The 21,856-nt window shown below is 34.2% G+C and overlaps 1 long non-coding RNA gene and 1 pseudogene across 5 annotated transcripts; both read left to right on the top strand.

The window, feature by feature from the left end:
* Positions 1-6,611: 6,611 nt before the first annotated feature.
* Positions 6,612-7,490, top strand: LOC146882349 (uncharacterized; annotated as a pseudogene).
* Positions 7,491-17,605: 10,115 nt separating this feature from the next.
* On the top strand, positions 17,606-19,994 carry LOC114166363 (uncharacterized). Of its 5 annotated transcripts, none has more exons than XR_003599901.2 (4): positions 17,606-18,352; positions 18,788-18,948; positions 19,446-19,507; positions 19,709-19,994. It is a non-coding gene; the product is annotated as an uncharacterized LOC114166363 (long non-coding RNA). The 5 variants fall into 5 exon arrangements; XR_003599904.2 differs by having other exon boundaries at positions 17,607-18,331; positions 18,791-18,948; XR_003599903.2 differs by having other exon boundaries at positions 17,607-18,331.
* The last annotated feature ends 1,862 nt before the right edge of the window (positions 19,995-21,856 follow it).

Here is a 21,856-nt window from a genome sequence, read left to right as displayed (position 1 = left end):
GAATATTACTTGGTAAAGCAAAATATAATTAAAATAAAATTCAAACATCTGATACCATTCCCAAATTTAGGAAAATTCAAAAACTTTAACTATTCGTTTAGAATAACAATCCATAGTTCACAATTAAACTATTACAAGTCCAAAATCCAAAACCAACTTAAAGGAAAATAACAAATTATTCAAAACATGTTTTTCTAATAAAATCTCAAGCTATCCCGCATCTAAGCATCGGTAACATCACCTAAAATGACATGTGCTCCCGTGTGACAGGTCACACGATCATCGCGCAAAAAACAGAAAGGGTGAGCTTAAACAAAATAAAACATACATAAATAACATGAACACCTCACCCAAAACAATTAACTTAACAAGATTCCCATTCTTAAAGACCTTATATCACAAGGTAAATATGCAACCATAGTCTCATAACTTATATGAGATTAACACCTTCAAACGTGACGTGATCCTATTCAACCATGGTCTTAAGGATATCATGTTTCTACGAACTTGCCCGCTCATAGTTCAACCTCTAGGAACCTCCCCGCTCGTAGTCCAACACTCATGAACACATCCATATACGAAACTCCCCACTCGTAACAACCAAGTGTGAGGCAGCCAATACGAACCTCCCCTATCGTATTCTTACACAAGATTTCCAACATTATGAACCTTCTCATCTATAATTATAGCGCATCCAAACTCAATTACGAACCTCCCCGCTCGTAATACATTCAAGCATATCCTAGACCCAAGTTCTCATTGAGAACAAATCACCAAGCACACTGCCATTAGATCATCGCCTGGCGGAGCAACAACATCGCCTGGCGGAGCAACAACACCGCCAGGAGATTTCGCATTGCAGATTGCCTGGTGGTTCAAGAGCATCGACGAGCACCACACCTTCTAGGGTCCCCTATTTCACCTATCGTTTGGCGATCCAACAACACCACCAAGCGTTATACCAGTAGTGTGAAACTACTGGTTTAGCACCACAACACAGATTCTAACACACCAACCATCCAAGGCACACATCCAGAACACAATAACATATATCCACTTATCATAGTATGATTCAAACACACTACCACACATAATATGCTTTCCATTTTCATTTCTTTAGGTATGCATTACTGTTGGTTTGGATCTCCATTTCTACTACCTTGTGCCTTATTTCTGTATACATTGCCACTCTCCATACGGGTTATATTTTTTATTTAGTTTTGGTTAATTTTATGTTATTAATATTTATTATTTATAATGTAGGTATGATTTAAATTTTAATTATATTTTATTTAGTATTAGAAATATATGTCTTGTTGAATCAAATGTTATATTTTTGTTGTCATAATGTTATGAAGCTTTAAGATTCTTCGTTTTATTGAACATGTTTGTATTGAGTCCGGAGGTGTCCAAACTTTAACCATTATTATTCATTTTATTTTTACATTACAAAAGTTTTCTTGGACTTGTTCATTGAGTGATCTTTAGTTTTCCATTTGAAATTTAATACATTGATTTGTGTAGAAGTCCTCCAATTTTAAACTTCTTTGTATGTTAATTTAAAATTTATTTGAGAACTAATGAAGGTTGCACCAACAATAATTGTATTAATTTTTGAATTGTCTAGTTGAACAACTTTAAAAGAGTAATCATGTTTTACTAATTGACTAGTACATAAATTATAATCTAAATTTCATATATGTTATCTAATTTTGGTTTATTGCACTTTGTGTTGATCTTCAAGTGCATACTTGACTGTGGAGATTATGTGTCACCATTTTCGTGTCGTGTCACATGAAGATCAATTTGAAGTGTTGACAATTTTTTTGTAAAATATAATCGATGATAAATACACTTTAAGAACTATTAAACTATAATAAAAGTGAATCTCGTTGAATGGGATATGATCATACATTTCATAAAAAACTGAGATTTGCATGTATTATAAATAACTAATTTCAATTACGTATCTACAAAACATAGATATGGATCAGAGTTAGATTAGGTATAAGTGAAAATTATGAGAAATGGGTGGAAGAATTTGTATAGTTCACTCAACATAATGCCAATAGTGTAGAGAACTGGGTAATAATGTGATAATTCCATGACTCCTCATGAGAGCTCAGAGAACCTTCTTACGAGGATTACTAGAAGCACAACAAGAAGGGAAGCCTCTAATTCATCTTTGATTTCATTTAGCATTAGTTTATAGTGACTTTTTTTGTGTTTGACTTTGTTTGTGTTGACTTTTACTTATGTGTTGTTTTGTACGCATTGCTAATGGAACATTGTTAGGGAATAACACATATTTGGGGAGGAGAAGAGGATTGGACTTGGCCTGCATGTAGTGTCTGCCTTGGAGCTTGAGAAGCAAAGGTTTGTCTTTCTATAAGGTCAAATGTGCATGGAGAGACTTGGAGAGCAAGGCTAGGTCACGCTTCCCACACTTAGTGTCTCCTTTAGGATGACCTAGATTCTAGAAGCCTTCTCTTTGTATTTGCTAGACTATCTTTGTTTTTGCTAAGAGATCCCTTCCATCACCTATAGAAGGAGACTTCTTTATCTTAGAAGCTAATTTTCCCTATCTCATTCACCCTTCCTCCTTCAAACACTCTTAGATTCCACAATCCAAGCATTCTAATTGGTTTAAGTATTCCTAGCAATGCATTTGTCTATCCCTTAGTATCTAGAGCATGGGTTCTTCAATAGATAACTCACTTTCTTATTCTTCTCTATTGATCCTTTTTGTCACATCTAATTCTTACTTGTCTACAAGAATGCTGCTCGCATACATTATTATGTTGTCTTGAAACTTTTGGTTCAAAATTATTTTCATGATCTCTTTAGACCTTAGTTTCTAAGAATTCGTCTTCACATTAGCTTTTAATTTCTCTTTTTTTTTGTTTGGTTGGTTCGTGTTTTAATTTAAGTATTTTGATTTTGAATTTCATATGTTGTGTCTAGAGTCTTGTGTAATTCATATATGTTGTTATTTCTTATTGTTAACCTTTTTAGTTTGTTTATTCAAATTCTTGAATCTAGAACATCATATAGTTTTGCATGTTTTTTGCTTTAAATTTGTTTTGTTCATATATGCTAGTAAACCTTAGAGATTTTCAATGTTGAATGAAAACAAAAATACTAATGTTCTCTAAAGTTTTTAATATAGTGATGAATGACGCTTCACGGTGAAGAAGGTAAACTCTAAAGAAGAAAACACATAAATGTGATTTACATTCAATCATCAAAGTTAATGGTTTACAAAGACTGGCATGCCTTTTATAAGAGGATAAAGGCAGTCATGTACATCTAGAAAGGGGAATAACATGAAAGAATGGCTTAGAAGGAGTATTGATCAAGCTCTAATGGGAAACCCTAAGGAAGAAGGGAAACCTTCTTTGTGAAGAAGCCCTAGTAGCTAAAAGGTTGGGTGCCTAAAAAGGGAAGAAGGAACCCTAGATGATGTGATACAAAGATGCACTCTGATGTTGAACGCAAAAGAGACGCACTCTGATGTTGGATGATGCATGAAGCAATTTGAGCTATTGAAGACAACATGCTGGCCCAAATAAAAGATCCTTGTGCGCTGACTACTCCAAGATGAGAACTAGAATGATGGTTGCACATTGACACATGTTGGGTGTAACACCCCAAATTTTGGGATGTCACGGATAGTTAGAAAATGAACACGTTTGGCGGAAAAAGTATTATCATTACAAATGTATTAATAAAAAAAACTTATATTTTAATTTAAATTACATAGTTAAAAACATCACTCTGTCTAAAAATTCAAATAACACTTACGGACAAAAGAAAATTACATAATTTCTAATATCTGATTTATAACAACTAAATAACTTATAAAAACTCCTGAGTCCACCCCAGCCTCTCGTCGATCTACTCCATGTCAAAAACATCTGCATTATCATCTGCTCTAGTATAACACACGTTATACGATCATCGCACATACAACAAACACACAAACAAACAAATAGGGGTAAGCTAACCATAAACAATGATATTCACAAAAGAAATTCATAAATAAAACTTGTCCAATAATACTCAACGTCGCATTCAATTAACACGGAAACTTTATTATCACAATCCATCCTTGGTTTGAACACACAAACCCAAAAGTTTAAACAATCATACTAAACCAAACATAGCATCACATTAATCTGAAATCTTCATTAAATTCCACCAAGAGTTTTCAAGCAAATCAAAATACTCTCAACATTCAACCCATGAGAATTTCATATTGCCAACAAAGTACTCACCATCACATCATGCATGGGAAATAAACCATAACATAAACTCATCAACTTATCAAATAATACATTCATACAATGAACCCAACGAGTGACATTCATTCAAACACAGTATAAAATTACACTCAAACCACCACTTAAACTACATAACCATGCAACCCATGAAAACCAAGAAAAACCACCAATCACATAACCCATTTATTCATGTCACTTTCCCACCGTGAATCACATCCTTACACACCTTCATGCCTCAACATCCTCACTTACATCTCTCTCTCTTGGAAAATAACTAATTCTTTTAATTTTTATCCAATCCAACTTAACAACACATTATGCAAACGATTTGGGATTTTAGAAATAAAACTGCAGCTTGTGTAAAGCTCTAAAAATTATGTATTTATATTCAAATTAAAGATGATTGAATCAAGGAACAAAGGTCAATGCTATCAATAACCAAACTACAAGAACCTTGCGATAAGAACTGCTCTCACTACAGAGCTCCGATTCAAGATCCGACCGGTCAAAGTCAAGAACTATGTGTTAAGGATCAACGGTTAAAATTTCAGATCGATCCAACGGTTAACTAAGTGGGAACCTTCATTTTACGAAAAGTGTGCAGGGTAGAAAAATGGATAGCGCCTCAAAACGAGATATAGAAAACGAAAGGTTGCTGCACCAAAATAAATAGCTCACGTACAAGAAAGTGTTCCATCAATCCTTAGCCTCATTGAAATATAAAATCATGTACTGCACCCACATCAATATGCATGATATCAAAAAGAATAAAAAAAAACTAATAATTTTGCACCACATTCACATAAATAAAAAAGAAGAGGTAAAAGAAGAGTTAATCTCATGCAGAAAAGCTTGCTCCAGCAGCATGAATGAAGAGAAAACAATCACACATGCAGGCCATGAAAAAGAAGAAGGATATATCAAGTATATTCATTAAAACCTCATGCACCAATCCACAAAATGAAGAGAAGAAAAGGTAAAGCTTCAAACAAAACAGAAAGCAAACTCAGCTTTCCCTACCGTAAATACCACAGATAAAAGAATGTCAACTTCCCCTACCTCTCTAAAAAACTCCAACTTGCACTCTTTCTCTCTCTTTTTTCTTCTCTCGTCCTAACTCCTTTTTTTTTCTAAAGAAACTTATAGGGTTTAGCTTTATCTAATCCCACCAAATAATTCAGTTAAGATTTCTATCCCATTTTATTTTTCTTATCATTTAACTCCAAAAGATATAATAAAAACAAAAAAAGAAAAAAAATAAAGAAATAAAAATAAAACTGGTTGCAGTGTTTTGAAATCCAATAATCCAATATTTCTGCATGCCATTAGCGGGAACACAACCCATTTACGCTCCATGGGCCCCACACCTTTAAAGGAGAAAAGAATTGAATTTAAAAAACCAAAACAAAACCAATTTCCACTAGTTAGATTCGAACCCCTACATTTGCTTACTAATGCATAAACCTTCCACCATTAGGCTACATGCCATCACATGACATCATATGCATTATAAGAATTAAAGCACTTATACTCCACAAACCATAACTTCTTAACGTAGGTAATAGCAACTCTAATTACTCACATAATAATTATTTTCTATTTCATAATTTAATAACCTAATTAAATTAAATAAATCAATAATATTAATCAATCCATTAATATTTTTTTTATGTGTTTTCCTTTAGTCTAATTTTTCTCTGGTCTTACATTGGGCTGTTGGAAGCAAAGGTTGGTGCTGGTTCTCATAACCCAAAAATGTTGAAGAATTCATGAAAGATGCTCATCGGTTGGGCTGCTTAGAAAACATTGGAGTCTTGGCCCAAACACATGAAGATGAACTTGATGGTAGAATGGGTTGTTGATGTTGGGTTGGCACCAAATGTTGTGGACCTTGGTTCATGCATCCACCTCATCATGTGTAAGACCCGAGAAAAAATTAGAATAAAGAGAAACACATGAAAAAAAATGGTGGCTTGTTTGAGATTATGGATTTTTAAATTAATTATTTTATTTAATTATAATGTATGGGATAATTATTTGAGTGATTTGAGTTACTATTTTATTTATTTTAATTAATTATTTGATTATGGAATGTGAAAATATGTGTTTATAATGCATGGTTCTTTTTCTTGCGCAACCTACGAAAATACGTTACTCCGCAAGATGACCTTTGTCTCATTTTCAATCGCCATGAATCAATCAAAAGTGCATACTCTAGAGAAGGTAGCGGTGGGAACAATAATAAATTTGTTCATGTCTACTGCATTCGTCATACTGCATAAAAACTTCATGCGAAGCGAAGATTTTGAAGAATGCAACACTAAAAAAGATGTTATCAGCATGGATAATTGTCTTCTCAAGTTCTCTTATGAAATTAATTTGTAATTTGCAGTTTGTTTACATCCTATTGTTTTACTAACTAAATCTCTATCAAATAATTTCAGCATATGGAATGGCAGAACCACGTTTTTTTTACTACAAAAACATAATTATAGAGGACAATGTTGAGGCAACACAATGGTTGGACGACATACCAAGAGAAAAGTGGACTCTTGCATGGGACAATGGGCAACAATGGGGACATATGACTACCAATCTCGTTGAGTCCATCAACTCAGTATTAAAGAAGACGAGAAACCTTCCAATCTCTTATATGGTTATGGCAACATACACCCGTTGCAACAAATTCTTCACCAATAGAGGTAGAAAAGTCACAACCATGATGGCTATTGGCCATGTCTACTCTGAAGTGGCAGCAAAGGCATCGAAAGATGCACAATCTAAGGCAAATACTCACACAATGCTTTCTTTTGACAAGAGGAGCACTATATTTTTTATACAAGAAACACAAAATCCAAGAGACATACGACCACCAGGAAGATTTGCAGTCCGCTTAGATGAATTATAGTGTGACTGTGGTAAATTCCAAAAACTACACTTACCATGCTCACACATGCTTGCTGCATACAAATATGCACACCACGATTTTGAAAAGTACATCGCACTTACTATAGATTGGACCAAGTGTCTCAAGTATATGAAGGCCTGTTTGGTGAACTAAGACATGAAGATTATTGGCCTCCTTACAATGGCCAAAAACTACACCCAAATCCACAAATGAAAAGAACACCAAAGGGTAGACCTAAGTCAAGTAGGATAAGAAAAAAGATGAACTTAAGGGAACAACATGATCGATCCAAAATGTAAGATCCGCGGAATTTAATTAATTAAATAAATAATTAAATAATAAATGCGGGAGGGTTGTGCATTTATGACATTAAATTCTGTTATGTATGATGTGGAAGAGTACTAGCTCATGTGGTTAAGAGTACTTGGTTTGTGTGAGAGGACTTGGGTTCAAGTCTTATGTATGCCAATTGTGTGTGTATTTGTTTTTATTGTTTTAATAATATGTTGAGCCACGTTTTGTATGAGATAATGCTTGAGTTGGGTGTGTTAGCAAGAAACATAAGTTGGCCTAGTGGTTTAGATTTGATTTGGCATTGGGAAGGTCATGGGATTGAACCTGGGTGAGTCAAAATTTAACTCTTTTTGTTAAAAGATTAATTGTGGGCTGAATAGGAAAGGGTAGTAAAGACCAAGCAGAAATGGGTAGCTAAAGGGCTGAGAAATAATCAATTAAAGGCCCTTGAATAGCAATGATTGAGAGTGGAGAGAGAATTGAGAATGAAGTAAAGAGGGAAAAAGGAAGTGGTGGTACGGTCAGCCCTTGGTGATCAAAGGAATCCTTCAACTTCAAGCTTTAAGCGGGGAAATTTCAGGTTAGGGGAGCTGAAACTGAATTTTAGCTTTACTGCACTGTTTTTGTTTGATTTGTGATGAATTGTGGACCTAAAATTCGTGGTATACCTGAGGGAATTTGGGGTTGTGGTTTTGGGGACTGTTGCATTGGGATTGGACCTAATAGTTTGCCTATAATGTGATGGTATGTGGTGTATTCTGTGATGTTGCCAAGTTTGGGTGATTGTGGATTGTTTTCGTGTTCAAATAACGTGTATGTACCTATCCAAATTGTGCTTAAAGAATTGGTGTGGTTGAGATGTGTTTTGGGTCACTAGTGCAATGGGTGTGTGCGTGAATCAGCGTCAAAACCTGCAATTCTCGCTCAGGCGAGTCAGACTCGCTTAGGCGAGATACGCAGGGACGCGAACCCTCTATCTGCTCGTGGCCATCGCTCGGGCACAGGGTTTTGGGGTTTGGGCGAGGGCTTATCTCGCTTAGGCGAGTGAGACTTGCCTAAGCGAGAATTCGTGTTCCATTGTGTGGTTTGATTGAACATCTCGCGCATGCAAGGTTGATTGTTGTTTTGAGCGGAAGAACATCTCGCCCAGGCGAGACCCTCTCGCTTAAGCGAGATCGTGAGGGAAGGTCTGTGGTTTTGAGGGACTCGTCGCCTAGACGAGGCACTTTTATCCTGGGCGAACGAGAGTCTCGCCCAAGCGAGCATGAGCTCGCTTAAGCGAGAATACATAGGCTGCAGTGGTTCTAGAGGCTTGCACAGATTGAGGGTCTAGCTATAAGAGGTGGGATGTAATGGTTAAACAAAGGCTCTAATTTAAGCAAGCAAGGGCGAAGAGGTACGTTTAAAGAAGATGTACCTACTGTATTTATAAGACGAGATGAAACTTGTGAGAGGTGTTCTACATGGCTTTTAAAATATCTTCTTGGTGGGCTTGCAAGTGTTCCATGGGTTGTGGCCCTGAACGTATCCTTGAGTTGTGGCTCGGGATAGGGGTTAAGCACGTGGCATTCTATGGGTTGTGGCCCGGAATGACTTCCCTCGAGTTGTGGCTCGGGGTAGCGAATGAACACGAGGAACTTTGAGTGGTGACTCGGGTTGGCGAGTGTGCCGGTGTGAGTGTACTAGTTGTGGCCAGTACGGATGGGTCCAATGGATTGCCCTCCTCAGTGGTTGCTAACGAGTTTGGTAGTCCTGTGACGTTACGGACTATGTTCGTATTTGGGAACTCTATCTGGCGTTACGGTGTGTGATCCGTAGCATGATCTCTACACGTGCTCTATCGGTTGTGGCCGATAGGTGTGGCAGCAAGGCACCTTGAGATACTTACTAGAAGATGTAGAACCCTGTTAACATGGTTGTGGCCATGTGAAAGAAGTGGAACGAGGTTCCCTGATGTACTTAATATGCATGGTGGTGGCCATGTGGAGGGAAGGTAACGTGACTTCCATTAGGTGCCTCGGTGTACATGGTGGTGGCCATGTGATGGAAATAGAGTAAGACTCTGTGGGAAAATAAAGGATACTCAATATGGTGGTGACCATGCAGTACAAAGAAAGAATTGGTGTTGTTGTTATATTATTTGTACTGGTTAAACATGTATATGTATATTGATATATATTCTTGTATGTTTTAACTGTTAGCTCACCCTATTTGCTTGTGTTTGGCGATGATCGTGTACGCGGTACACGTGAGCAGGTGATGATGCAGGTGGAGCTGGTGATGCTTAGCTACGGAGAAGGAATAGCTTGGGGATTTTATTTTATGATTTTGAAACAGTTGTAAACATTTATGTTCTTGGACTTTTTATTTTATAATTGACGAATACTTGTCTGAATTTTCATTATCGATATATGAAATAAAGACTTAAATTTCCCACATTTTGGGAAATGAGGTATTATTAAATGCGACGTTATTATCTATTTTTTTTAAAAATAAATGATGCTGATGTATGATTTCTTATCTATTTTATTAAATTCGCAATATCCGGACGGGATGTTACACCAAACACCAGGATACACCAAAAGAACATGTTTGAACAATTCTGAGGCATCCATTTCTCATTGTTGATTATGTTTCATTTAACAAAGTATGTTCCGTGTACCATTACTTAATGTATTTAATGCATGCATGTTCATTTCTTTGTATTCATCTTGAACTTTTACTTTATCATTTTTTTTTGTCGAAAATAAATTTTTTTTTAATTTTTTATACTTCCTCAATTTTTTTTTTTAATTTCTATTAAAAATTTCTCTATTTTTCTCTATTTAAAATATCTATAAATATTTATATGGTCCAAACCAAGTATATCAAACACGGTGTGAGTAATTTTCGAAGTTTTTGATTACCTTCACAAAAAATATTCTCCGCTCTCCACTTATTTGCACAAGATTTACCACATAAGTGTGACAAGTGCTATGGGATTTATTTGGCACAGTAGACAAGATAATTCAATAGTTTGGGTTCATAAGCACTTGAATGTAATTACTACGGTCCATACCAAGTACATCAAACATGGTATGTGTAATTCTCCAAGTTTTCAAAAACTTGTACAAAAAGTCCATTTTAGCTCACCGCTTATTTGCATAAAACTTACCACATATGTGTAACATGTGTCGTGCCATTATTTTGGGACAAAAGGTAAGGCAATTCATTTGTTTGGACTCATAAGAACTTCAATGTAATTACTATAGTTGATACCAAGTACATCTATAATTTTCTATATTTAAAATCTCTATAAAAATTAATTTTTGCACTATATAACTTAAAATTTTTATTTTTGTATTTTCTATAAATATTTTTTGTATAAATATTCTAAATGTTTTACATATTCATATATCTCATTTTTAACTTTACATTAATTTTCTTTTTAAAGATTTAATTTTATTTTTCTAACTAATTACACATGAAGTTTTATTACATACATTATTTTAATAATGTAGTTTTACCTGGGGTTTTGTGTTCCCCTCTATAGCTTTGAGTGCAGGCACACGTTTCTGTTATGGGTACTTTCCTTTGCTTTTATTTTGGTTGTTGGTTTAACCTTATGGAAAACGATTCTTTGACAAACAAAATTTGACAAAGTTTTGACAAAGCTGAGCTGGCTTTTATATGTCATTGTTTTATTTATTTTTATTTGTAAATAATTTTTCATGCTGCCTTTGAGAAGGGATAAACACTATCAAACTTTCTTCCCTAACTTTCATTTTCAAAGTTTCTATAGCTGTTCTTTTGTGTCACCATTCCCTCCTTCAAGCTCTCTTCTGTGTCTCGTTGCTTCTCCTCCATAATCCTTCGCGACATACGTTTGTCTCAATCCTTCTTCCAGAAGGTTACTTTCATATTAAGGGTTTGGTGTGTTCTTATTTGTACATGGCTTTCGTCTTTACTGTTTCCGCCTTCATTTGCATTGCTTTCGTTGTTCCAGTGTTGGAGTTCGACGACATCGTAGGTTAGTTTTCCTTCTTCTTGTATTTTGTTTTTTTTTTCGAGATCTTGTTATTCTTTTTTCTAGGTTTAGAATTTTATTCGAAGCCTCTGTGTTTGCATCCCTGTTTTCGTCCTCCCATTTTCACGTGCTTTGTTTTATTGAATTTATTTCATTTTGTAGTTTTAGGGATTTTTTTTGGTATTTGGGTTTTGATTTCTAATTTAGGGAAAGTAATCATTCTTTTTCGTAGATGGTGATGTTGAGACAATAATAATTATGAGACAATAGACTTGGATGGCGTTAGGTTACAATTTTTTTTTTGCATGATTTGCTGATTCCATAAGTGTTGAAAAGTTGGATTAGGTTCCTATGTCTTTTTTGTTGTTGTTATAATTGAAAGTCCTCTAGTCTTTATTTTGGTAATCTTCAACCCCTTTGATTTGGTGATCCTTTTGAGATTTTGCTTTTGTAATTCTTGTAGCTTTATTCACAACCATACCTGTAGTTACATGAGAAATGTTTCCTTCATGGCTTCAGGATCCAAGAAACCCAAAAGTACTAGTCTCTTCTCATCTTTGACCATTTATTTAAACATGCTTAATTGTTTGTGCTTACAAGTTCAAGAAATATCAATATTTTATATTTTATTGTGAAAATGATATTCTCCAAATCTGAAACTTTGTAATTTGATTATTTGATATTATTTCTTCTACACCAGCTCTGATAGCAAATATTGGAGGTGTTTTTTACTTTTTAGTTGAATTATTTGAATAAAAATTTGTCGCCTTTGTACATACATGATGTCACACATTTTTAGTACCATATTCTTATAATTCATCTCCCAATTTTGTTTCTCATTGCAGGTTGATGTTGATAACATTTTACAATTGACTATAGAGAATTGATTGTTGCAACATTGCATTTAAACAAGGTTTACAGAGAAGATCATTTAGGTGCAACTTTTTCATTTTTTGATAGAAGTGGAAGCGACTATATCACTCAAGATGAGCTTGAAAAGGCTTATGAAGAATTTCATATTAAGAATGTACATATGTTTGAGGAAATGATCTAAGAAGTTGATCACAACAATGTGAGTACATTTTACTGTAACGTAAATAATGTTTGACATCTAATAAATGAAATCATAATTCTTAAAAGAATAATGTACTTAAAATTCTAAGTAGGTGTAATCCTTATCCCATGGACTATGTGTAGATTAAATATTCATGGATTTCCTTAAATTTGACTAATTATATGCAGTTATTGAATTTAGAGTTATTAACTAAAGCCCTTAATATATATATTTATTTAACTAAAGCCCATATCAAGATGAACATTTTATTTCAAAGTGTATTTGACTTGGACCACATGTCCTTGGGGGTTTATAAAAATTTAGTGGGTTTGTGTTTTTTCCCATGTTGTGAAATAGAAATGATGTGGAAAAAACACTAGAAAATATTTTCTCTTTTTAAGTACCATACACTTTGTCATTAAGTGGCAAACACAATACAAGTTTTAGCACATAGGGTTAACCAAATCAAGATGAACAATGGCAAATAATTATGTGGTAGTTTTTTTGAAGTTGACATGAATTAATTAAAAAAGAAACAATCAAATGTGTTCCAAAAACAAAGTTCCAAATATATTTTCCAAAGTATTAGGTACCAAACATAGAGTAATTATCTGGAAAATGCTTTATTGCTTTTTTCATAATTATAATAAATAAGTGGTTAAGTATGTTGTATACGTTATGAACAACATTTACACGGTCATAATTAAATGATAATTAGAAAATGTGTAGGCTTGGACTCTTGCAATTGGGAAAAATTAATTTAAAACATATATTAACTATTTTTCCAAAGTATTAAGTATCAAACGTAGAGTAATTATGTGACAAATGTTGTGTTACTTTTTTCATAATTATAATAAATTAGTGGTAAACTACTTTATATACATTATGAAGAATTTTTACGTGCTCACAATTGAATGATATTTACAAAATATGTAAACTTGAACTTTTGCAATTGGAAAAAAAATAATTTAAAAAATATAAATTAGATATTGTTTCCAAAGTATTAGGTATCAAAAATAGAGTAATTATGTGGCAAATGCAATATTATTTTTTTCATAATTATAATAAATAAGTGGTTAACTACCTTGGATACGTTATGAACAACTTTTACAAGGTCAAACTTGAATGATATTTAGAAAATGTGTAGGCTTGGACTCTTGCAATTGGGAAAAAATTAATTTAAAACATATATATTAACTATTTTCCCAAGTATTAGGTATCAAACATAGAGTGTTAACTATATTTTCAATATGAATATGTTCAACTTGTTGTGCAAAAACTATAACTGTGTTTGCTACTTAATTATAACATTTTTGATACATAGTCATTGGAAATATTTTGGTGTTTTTTTTTGCACATGATTTTAATTTTAAATCATGGGAAAACCCACAACCTTTATTGGATTCCACATGGACTTGTCTCCCACCTCAAATACATTGTGAAATATATTGTCAATATAAATCTGTTTAACTTGTTGTGCAAAAACTCTAATTGTGTTTGTCACTTAATTACAATGTGTTTGGTACATAGTTGTTGGAAATATTTTGGAATTTTGTTGTACATGATTTTAATTTCAAATCATGGGGAAACCCACACCCGACAACTTTGTTGAATTCCCCATGGACTTGTCACCCACTTCAAATACACTGTGAATTATATTTTCAATATGAATATGTTTAACTTGTCGTGCAAAAACTATAATTACGTTTGCCACTTAATTATAAAGTTTTTGGTACATAGTTATTGGAAATATTTTAGAGTTTTTCTTGCACATGATGTTAATTTCACATCATAGGGGAAATCCACACCTCACAACCTTTGTTAGATTCCACATGGACTTGTCACCCACCTCAAATACAATGTAAAATATATTGTCAATATGAATCTGGAATCTGTTTAATCTATTATGCAAAAATTATAATTGTGTTTTCCACTTAATTACAATGTGTTTAGTACATACTTATTGGAAATATTTTGGAGTTTTTTTTTTCACATCATTTTAATTGCATATCACAAGGAAACCCACACCCCAGGACCTGAGCTACCATATTTGGATGACTAACAACAAGGGGATTCTCATTTAACTAGTTTGTTTTTATCTTTTTAAGGAGTTTAACAAAGTATTTGTAGAAGACCAAAGACAAGTCTAAAAACAGCACTTCGTAGAAAAACCTAAAAAAAAAAGAGTACGAAGAAAAAGGAAAACTTATCTATGATATCTTCCAAACAAAAAACAAAAGCGCAATCCATAAAACAACACATCAAACTCTATCGAGAACCAATGCGAGAGAAACATAAAGCAACTTTACAGGAACGAGTATGGAAGAGAAGCATAGAAAGAACAAAGAAAACTTGGGAGAAGCGCGACAGAGAGAGTGGAGCGTGAAAGTTGAAAAGCAAAATTGAGGAAAGGAAATTTGGCAAGGTATTTTTTCCTTTCCTAGCGTGGAAAATTTTATTAAAATAAAAAAAAATAGAATTACTTAAATGTGAGCCAGCTCAGCTTTGTCAAAAAGTTTGTCAAATTTTGTTTGTGAAATAATCATTTTCCTTAACCTTATAGTGGTGTTTGTTGTTTTGGCTTTACTCTTTACGTTGATTCTAGGAGTGTTTCCTTTTGGAAGTGGTTAATTGGGAGTTTTCTTACGTGCATGGGTCAAGGGAGGGGCTTTGAGTGAAGGCAAGTGGGTGCTATCAAAGGATAGAAGGGTTCTTTTTGTTGAGAATATTACTTAATATCTTTTTTATTTAAATTAGTTTTTAGAAAATATTTCAATTTTAGAGATATGTTTCAATTTTAGAAATTTGTTATTATTTTAGATTAGGAGTGAGATATTCTAAATATTTTATACTTGATATTTGTTATATTTTGCTCTATATATAGAGTATATCAATAAAATACAAAAACATGTTCCTTCGTATAACATATCACATATATCTCTCATATATCTCATATCTCTCATATTTTCAAAAGTCCCAAAAATCCCAATAACTGGTATCAAGAGCCATTGTTCTTACTACCTATAGAATGGAAGGAAATATGTCACACGTCGCTATTCCACTCTTTGATGGTGAAAGCTATGATCTATGGGCGGTAAGGATGCAAACATATCTAGAGGGGCTAGATCTATGGGAAGTTGTGGAGGAAGATGATGTTCCCTTGTCTGAAAATCCTACCGCGGCTCAAATGAAAGCGCATAAAGAAAAGAAAACGAGAAAGGCAAAGGCAAAATCATGCTTGTTCGCAGGTGTTTCACAAATGATTATGACCAGAATCATGACTCTAAAGTCTCCCAAAGAAATATGGGAATACTTGAAAGCAAAATATGAAGGGAACAAGAAGATTCGAGGCATGAAAGTTTTGAACTTGATAAGGGAGTTCGAGATGCAAAGAATGAAAGAGTCAGAGACGATTAAAGAATACTCAAACAAATTGTTGGGTATTGCCAACAAGATAAAATTGTTGGGAAAAGAGTTTCCAGATTCCAGACTCGTTGAGAAAATTCTGGTGACGGTGCCGGAAAGATATGAGGCATCTATTGCTTCCTTAGAAAATACAAAAGATTTGTCTACAATCACCTTTACAGAGGTGATACATGCCTTGCAAGCACAAGAACAACGAAGATTGATGAGAGAAGATCATGAGGCAGTTGAAGGTAATTTAAATTACACGGAAGATAATGCTCTCATAGTCAAGAAAAATAGAAGGAGCAAATACAACAACACACAAGTTTTTCCATCTTGTCCCCATTGTAAGAGAAAAGGTCATCAACCCAATTGGTGTTGGTGGAGGCCAAATGTTAAATGTCACAAATGCGGTCAATTGGGACATGTGGAAAAGGTATGCAAATCTAAAGATTCTGAAGAAGATGTTCAAATTGTGGAGAATAAATCAGATGAGGATAAATCAGAGGAAGATCTACTTTTTACAACATCATGTGTCACAACCAACGAATCTTCAAAAGATTGGATTATAGATAGTGGTTGCACAAACCATATGACTCATGATAGAGAAATTTTCAAGGAGCTAAATAAATCAAATATTTCCAAGGTAAGAATTGGGAATGGAGAACAACTTACTGTGAAAGGTACAGGAACCGTTTCAATTAAAACTCATTCAGGTATCAAATTAATTTTTGATGTCTTATATGTTCCTAAGATTACCCAGAATTTGTTAAGTGTTGCTCAATTGTTAGAGAAAGGTTATAAGGTCTCCTTTGAAAATAAAGTATGTGTGATAAAAAATACTAACAACATAGAGGTATTCAAAGTCCACAGGAAAGACAAAAGATTTGCGTTAGATTTTATGAAGGAGGAATTTGATACAAAGAAAGTGAGCATGAAAAAAGGACCAAAATTAGAAGATAAATATCTTTGGAACAAAGTATATGTCCAAGTGAAGAAAGTAGATGGAGGTTCACATTTTAATATTCACAAAAGGTCCAATGCCACTCCAATGAAACCCACACCGGACAAAGAAAAAGAAGTTGATCTTGATATAAGAAGAAATATGAAGGATGATGCCAAATTGAAGAAAGATGTGATGCCATGGAAGAAGGAGAAAAACAAATATTGCAAGCACAAAAAGAGGAGAAAATCAAGCATCCAAAGATGGAGAATCAAATATGAAGATATAAAATTTAAATAAACAGATATTAAGCAAGGAGGAATGTTGAGAATATTACTTAATATCTTTTTTATTTAAATTAGTTTTTAGAAAATATTTCAGTTTTAGAGATATGTTTCAGTTTTAGAAATTTGTTATTATTTTAGATTAGGAGTGAGATATTCTAAATATTTTATACTTGATATTTGTTATATTTTACTCTATATATAGAGTATATCAATAAAATACAAAAACATGTTCCTCCGTATAACATATCACATATATCTCTCATATATCTCATATCTCTCATATTTTCAAAAGCCCCAAAAATTCCAATACTTTTATCCTGTTGCGGTGAAGATTTTATGTACGCAATTCCTTTTATTTAAGTATGTTGGGGCCACGAGTTATTCTTTTCCTCCTTTAAGCATTTGGGTGGAGTGAAAATGCATGGGCTACATGCCAATTGGTTCTATTATTTATGTTCAGTGCGGATTATTTATGTTTTAGAGTGCTTGTGATAATGATTCTTGATTTTGTTTCAATTATCTCTAAGCTTGGTTTTATGGGTGTGGTTTTGTTTTGCATGCATTAGTTTCATCGATGGTTTTAAGTTAATGGGTGGGTGCTACTAATGAGTTTGATGTGGTTGTTCAAACCAAGGATGTGCTGCAGCGTTTGGGAGTTAGTTTGTGGAGTGTGTTTTCTTTTAGGATAATGATACATTAAAACACTAAATTTAACTACTTCTCTTACAACTAAACGTGACACTGAAACTTTATTTATTTTTAATTGATATTTATTTTCCACATTGGCAATTTCATTTGGAAGAGGCAGAAAAGAAAGGGTTCGAACGAATAGAGGGGTTCAAAGTTATGTGCGTTTCAAAAACTCAAAACGTTGTTCATCTTCCATAACCTCTGATTCAGTTGTTCAGTTGATTAAGTTTGTAAACTCCTTTTGTTGGTGCTTTCCCCCTTCTTGGTCTTCGTGGAAACTTTCACCGTAGTTAAATCATTTATTGATGAGCAGTAGAAAAATCGCAGGTGCAAACGAAACGCGTACCTCTATTTTCGCGTTTCTTCTTCATCTACTACCTCTTTGTGTATCGTCTCCGTTGTCGCATTCTCGTCGTGCCTAGCCTTGCCTTGCTCGGCCGTGACTACACCTGATTTTCCTTGTATTCTTCTTTCGTTTTCAAGTAGGGTTTGCATTGGATTAAGTTAATTTAATTTGGGGTGTAGTGTGGCTGCTTGTTATTTGGGGCTTAACTTTATTTTAAGGGTGGGGTTTCAATTTCAGATTATTATATGTTGCTCCATTGCTTTCTTCTTTTAGTTATAATCAGTTACAATTATCTTGTTGTAGAGATATATAGTAGTGGTATCTATCGAATGTGTTTTGCAATTTTTAAATCTTTAGCGTTACTTTCATTCGATATAGATATAAATGCAACACAAGATCTTTTTTATTATCTTATTATACCCAAAAGCAATTATTTAAAGGGAATATAAAGGGAATTTAAACTCCAATTGATTATTGCAATAGCATGTTATAATTAAATGGTTAAGCTTTGGATTAATGGTAATTTATATCACTGTATGTTGTGTTCTAATACTTGATTTCTGCAATGAAGTAGATATTATCAAATTGGAAGGCTGCAAAGGCATATAAAGATAGGGCTCATTTATAACAGTAGGGTTGAAGGCTTTAATTCTGGAGGTCTGCGGGTTCAATTTTATTCTATTATGGGGTTTCTCCCATTCCCCGAATAGAGTCCAATGCATACTTGTAAAGGTATCCATCCACCTATATGTTCATCGTCCATGTTCTTACATTAAAAGTTGGTCCTTAACGTTCTCATTTTGCTTTCCTTCTCTCTGTTTTTATGCCGAAGAGCTCATGCTTATGGGCACTTTAGAAACTGTACTTTCAGTTTAAGTAAATGAAATATGTTTCCTGTATCATAAAAGTTTTGTTACATTGTTGAAAATTGCTTACATTTTCCCTTTCAACATCTTCGTGTTTGTCAAACACTAGTTAATGATGATTCTCAGAGCCATTCACGTTCATGGCTGCACTTTTAGCATCCTTTGGTATCCATAATCCATAATAGTATACAGATAAAAATTTGCTTGTTTCCTATGGCTTGTTGTATATAGTGTTTGGCCATGTTTGCCTGTCTAAGCAGGCCATTTAATCATCTATTTGAACATATTTTAGGGGCTTCGTATTGATAATAGCATGTGGAGTTGAAATTGCTGATTTGTTGTAGCATTGATTCTTTTGTGTAGAACCAGAGAAACCTATCCAAGAAATTACAAGAGGCTTAGTTGGTTCAGTCATATCGTCAAAGGTAGATTTTATGATTTAAATAATGAGAACTATGTGTTATAACTTTTCCTTCTACTAATCTAATACAATGTTTAGTCTTGGAGCTGCTCCTAAAATACCATTGTCCCCTGAATCCAGAAAACTGATGCATAGCTCATATGTCTACATTTTTTTTTTCACTTTATCATGGACAAGTTACTACTGACATCACATAATGATGCAGGTCTTTATAACCTTAATGGACTAATACACATCTCAGAGGTGTCATGGGATCTAGTTCAGGATGTCAGAGATATCTTAAAAGTAGGCGATGAAATGAGGGCAAAAGTTGTTGGTATTTCTGGGTGAGATTTCCGATAGTTAGGTTTTTTAAAGGAAATTTTTAAGCAAAATAATCAATTTGTTTTTCGAACCCATGAAGTATTCAGTTATATTTCCTCATTGTAAAGACATGTTAACGTATCAGATTTTTTTGAATGTGACAAATACAAAGTGTAGGTTTGCACTTACTTGAGTGGTGGTTCACATATGTTTATAATATTGGATTTGTATGTTATTGTGGCTGGAAAAAAATAAGAGCCTCTTGACGTAGTGATGGTTACATGTATCATAAGTAATGCGAGGATTGAAAGTCATTAAAACTGATTTTGTTAATTGATTTGGTTCAATCAGTGCAAATGATAGGACCTGGGTTAGCACTTCTTTCCCCTGGGGTTGACAAATTGCTTTGACAGTGCTTTGTTATTCTTGTTACTTTAAAAACTCAGAAGCTTTTTGCCTATTAAATAAGTAAATAGATTTTTGTCACAATTCTTTAGGTTCAATACGTGTGATAAGTAACCACAAAGAAATGGAGAGATGAAAAGGAAATACTGATTGTATTATTGAATTCAAAAATAACTATTTGAGGATGACCCTCTTTCCATGGCCCTCCTTCTACTATCTGGTTCTCACCCACCCCCCCCCCCCCCCCCCCCCCCACCCTCTTTTCCTCCCACGGAAAACCCTCCTCCCCCATGCCTCTAGAAGCACGTAGGCAATTATGTTAGTATCAGAATCAACGTGTGTGGGCATGTGGTTCCCATGCAATTGGTTTCCACTCTTTCGTAAACCTTTTGGGTCTTTCTAATATGCCCCCCTAATTCTTTGCTTGTATCAAAGCCACCTTCTTTAAAATTCACCTTGTCCTTAAGGTGAAGATTAGGAAATGCTTCTATCATCTTGGTCATAGATTCCCATGAATTCTCACAATCTGGTATGTTCTTCCACTTTACTAATACCTCTAAGGACTGTTTGCTTTCTCCTCTCACTGCTAAAACATCTTCTGGCTAGACTTGTAACTTAATTTCCTCGGTCACATATGGTGGTAATGGTTGAACCACAACTTCGGCTGTCATAGTGGATTTCAACAAAGACACATGAAAAACTGGATGCACCTTACTATCCTTGGGTAATTTCAAACTATACGCCACTTCTCCAATCTTCTCAACAATTTCATACGGACCATAATATCTCGGGCTAAGTTTTTGATTAATTCTCTTAGCCAACTTCTTCAATTTGTATGGTTGTATCTTCAAATACACCATCTCCCCAACCTTATACTCCATTCCCCTTCTACTTTTGTCGGCATGTTGTTTCATCTGATTTTGGGCCTGCACCAGGTGATCCTTTAATATATCTAACATTTCGTTTCTGTCTTGTATAATCCCAGCTACCTCATCTACTGAGATTGCTGCAACATTTCCCCTAATCAACGGAGGAGGATCTCTTCCATACATTGCCTTGAAAGGTTTCATTTTAGAGGCTTCATGGTAGTTTGTATTATACCAATATTCAGCCCAACTAATCCACCTATGCCACTGTCTTGGTTTGGTACTTGTCATGCATCTTAAATAAGTTTCCAAGCATCTGTTTACCACTTTCGTTTGTCCATTAGTTTGCGGATGATATGCAGAACAAAATTTCAATTTGGTTCCAGCCAACTTAAATAATTCTATCCAGAAGGAGATCATAAGAACCTAGTCTTTATCGGAAACAATGGTTTCTGGAAAGCTATAAAGTTTTACCACTTCCTTTAAAAACAAATCTGCAACCTAACCTCGTTGGCATTATAAGGATGTGCCAAAGCAATAAAGTGGGTGTATTTGGTGAGTCGATCCACCACCACTAATATTGTATCCATTCCCCTGCTTTGGGCAAACCTCCAATGAAGTCCATAGAAATATCAGTCCAAATATGTTTAGGAATAGGTAAGGGTTGTAACAAACCCGATGGACTTAGAGTTTGATACTTGTTTCTTTGACACACATCACATTTCTGCACATACTCTTCAATGTTCTTCCTCATTCCTTTCGAGAAGAACAAGTTTGAA

This window comes from Vigna unguiculata, chromosome 10 (assembly GCF_037176805.1).
Source record: "Vigna unguiculata cultivar grain cowpea cultivar isolate G323 ecotype 2 chromosome 10, ASM3717680v1, whole genome shotgun sequence".
NCBI classification, from domain to species: Eukaryota; Viridiplantae; Streptophyta; class Magnoliopsida; order Fabales; family Fabaceae; genus Vigna; species Vigna unguiculata.
This window is presented reverse-complemented; position numbering and strand designations above follow the sequence as displayed.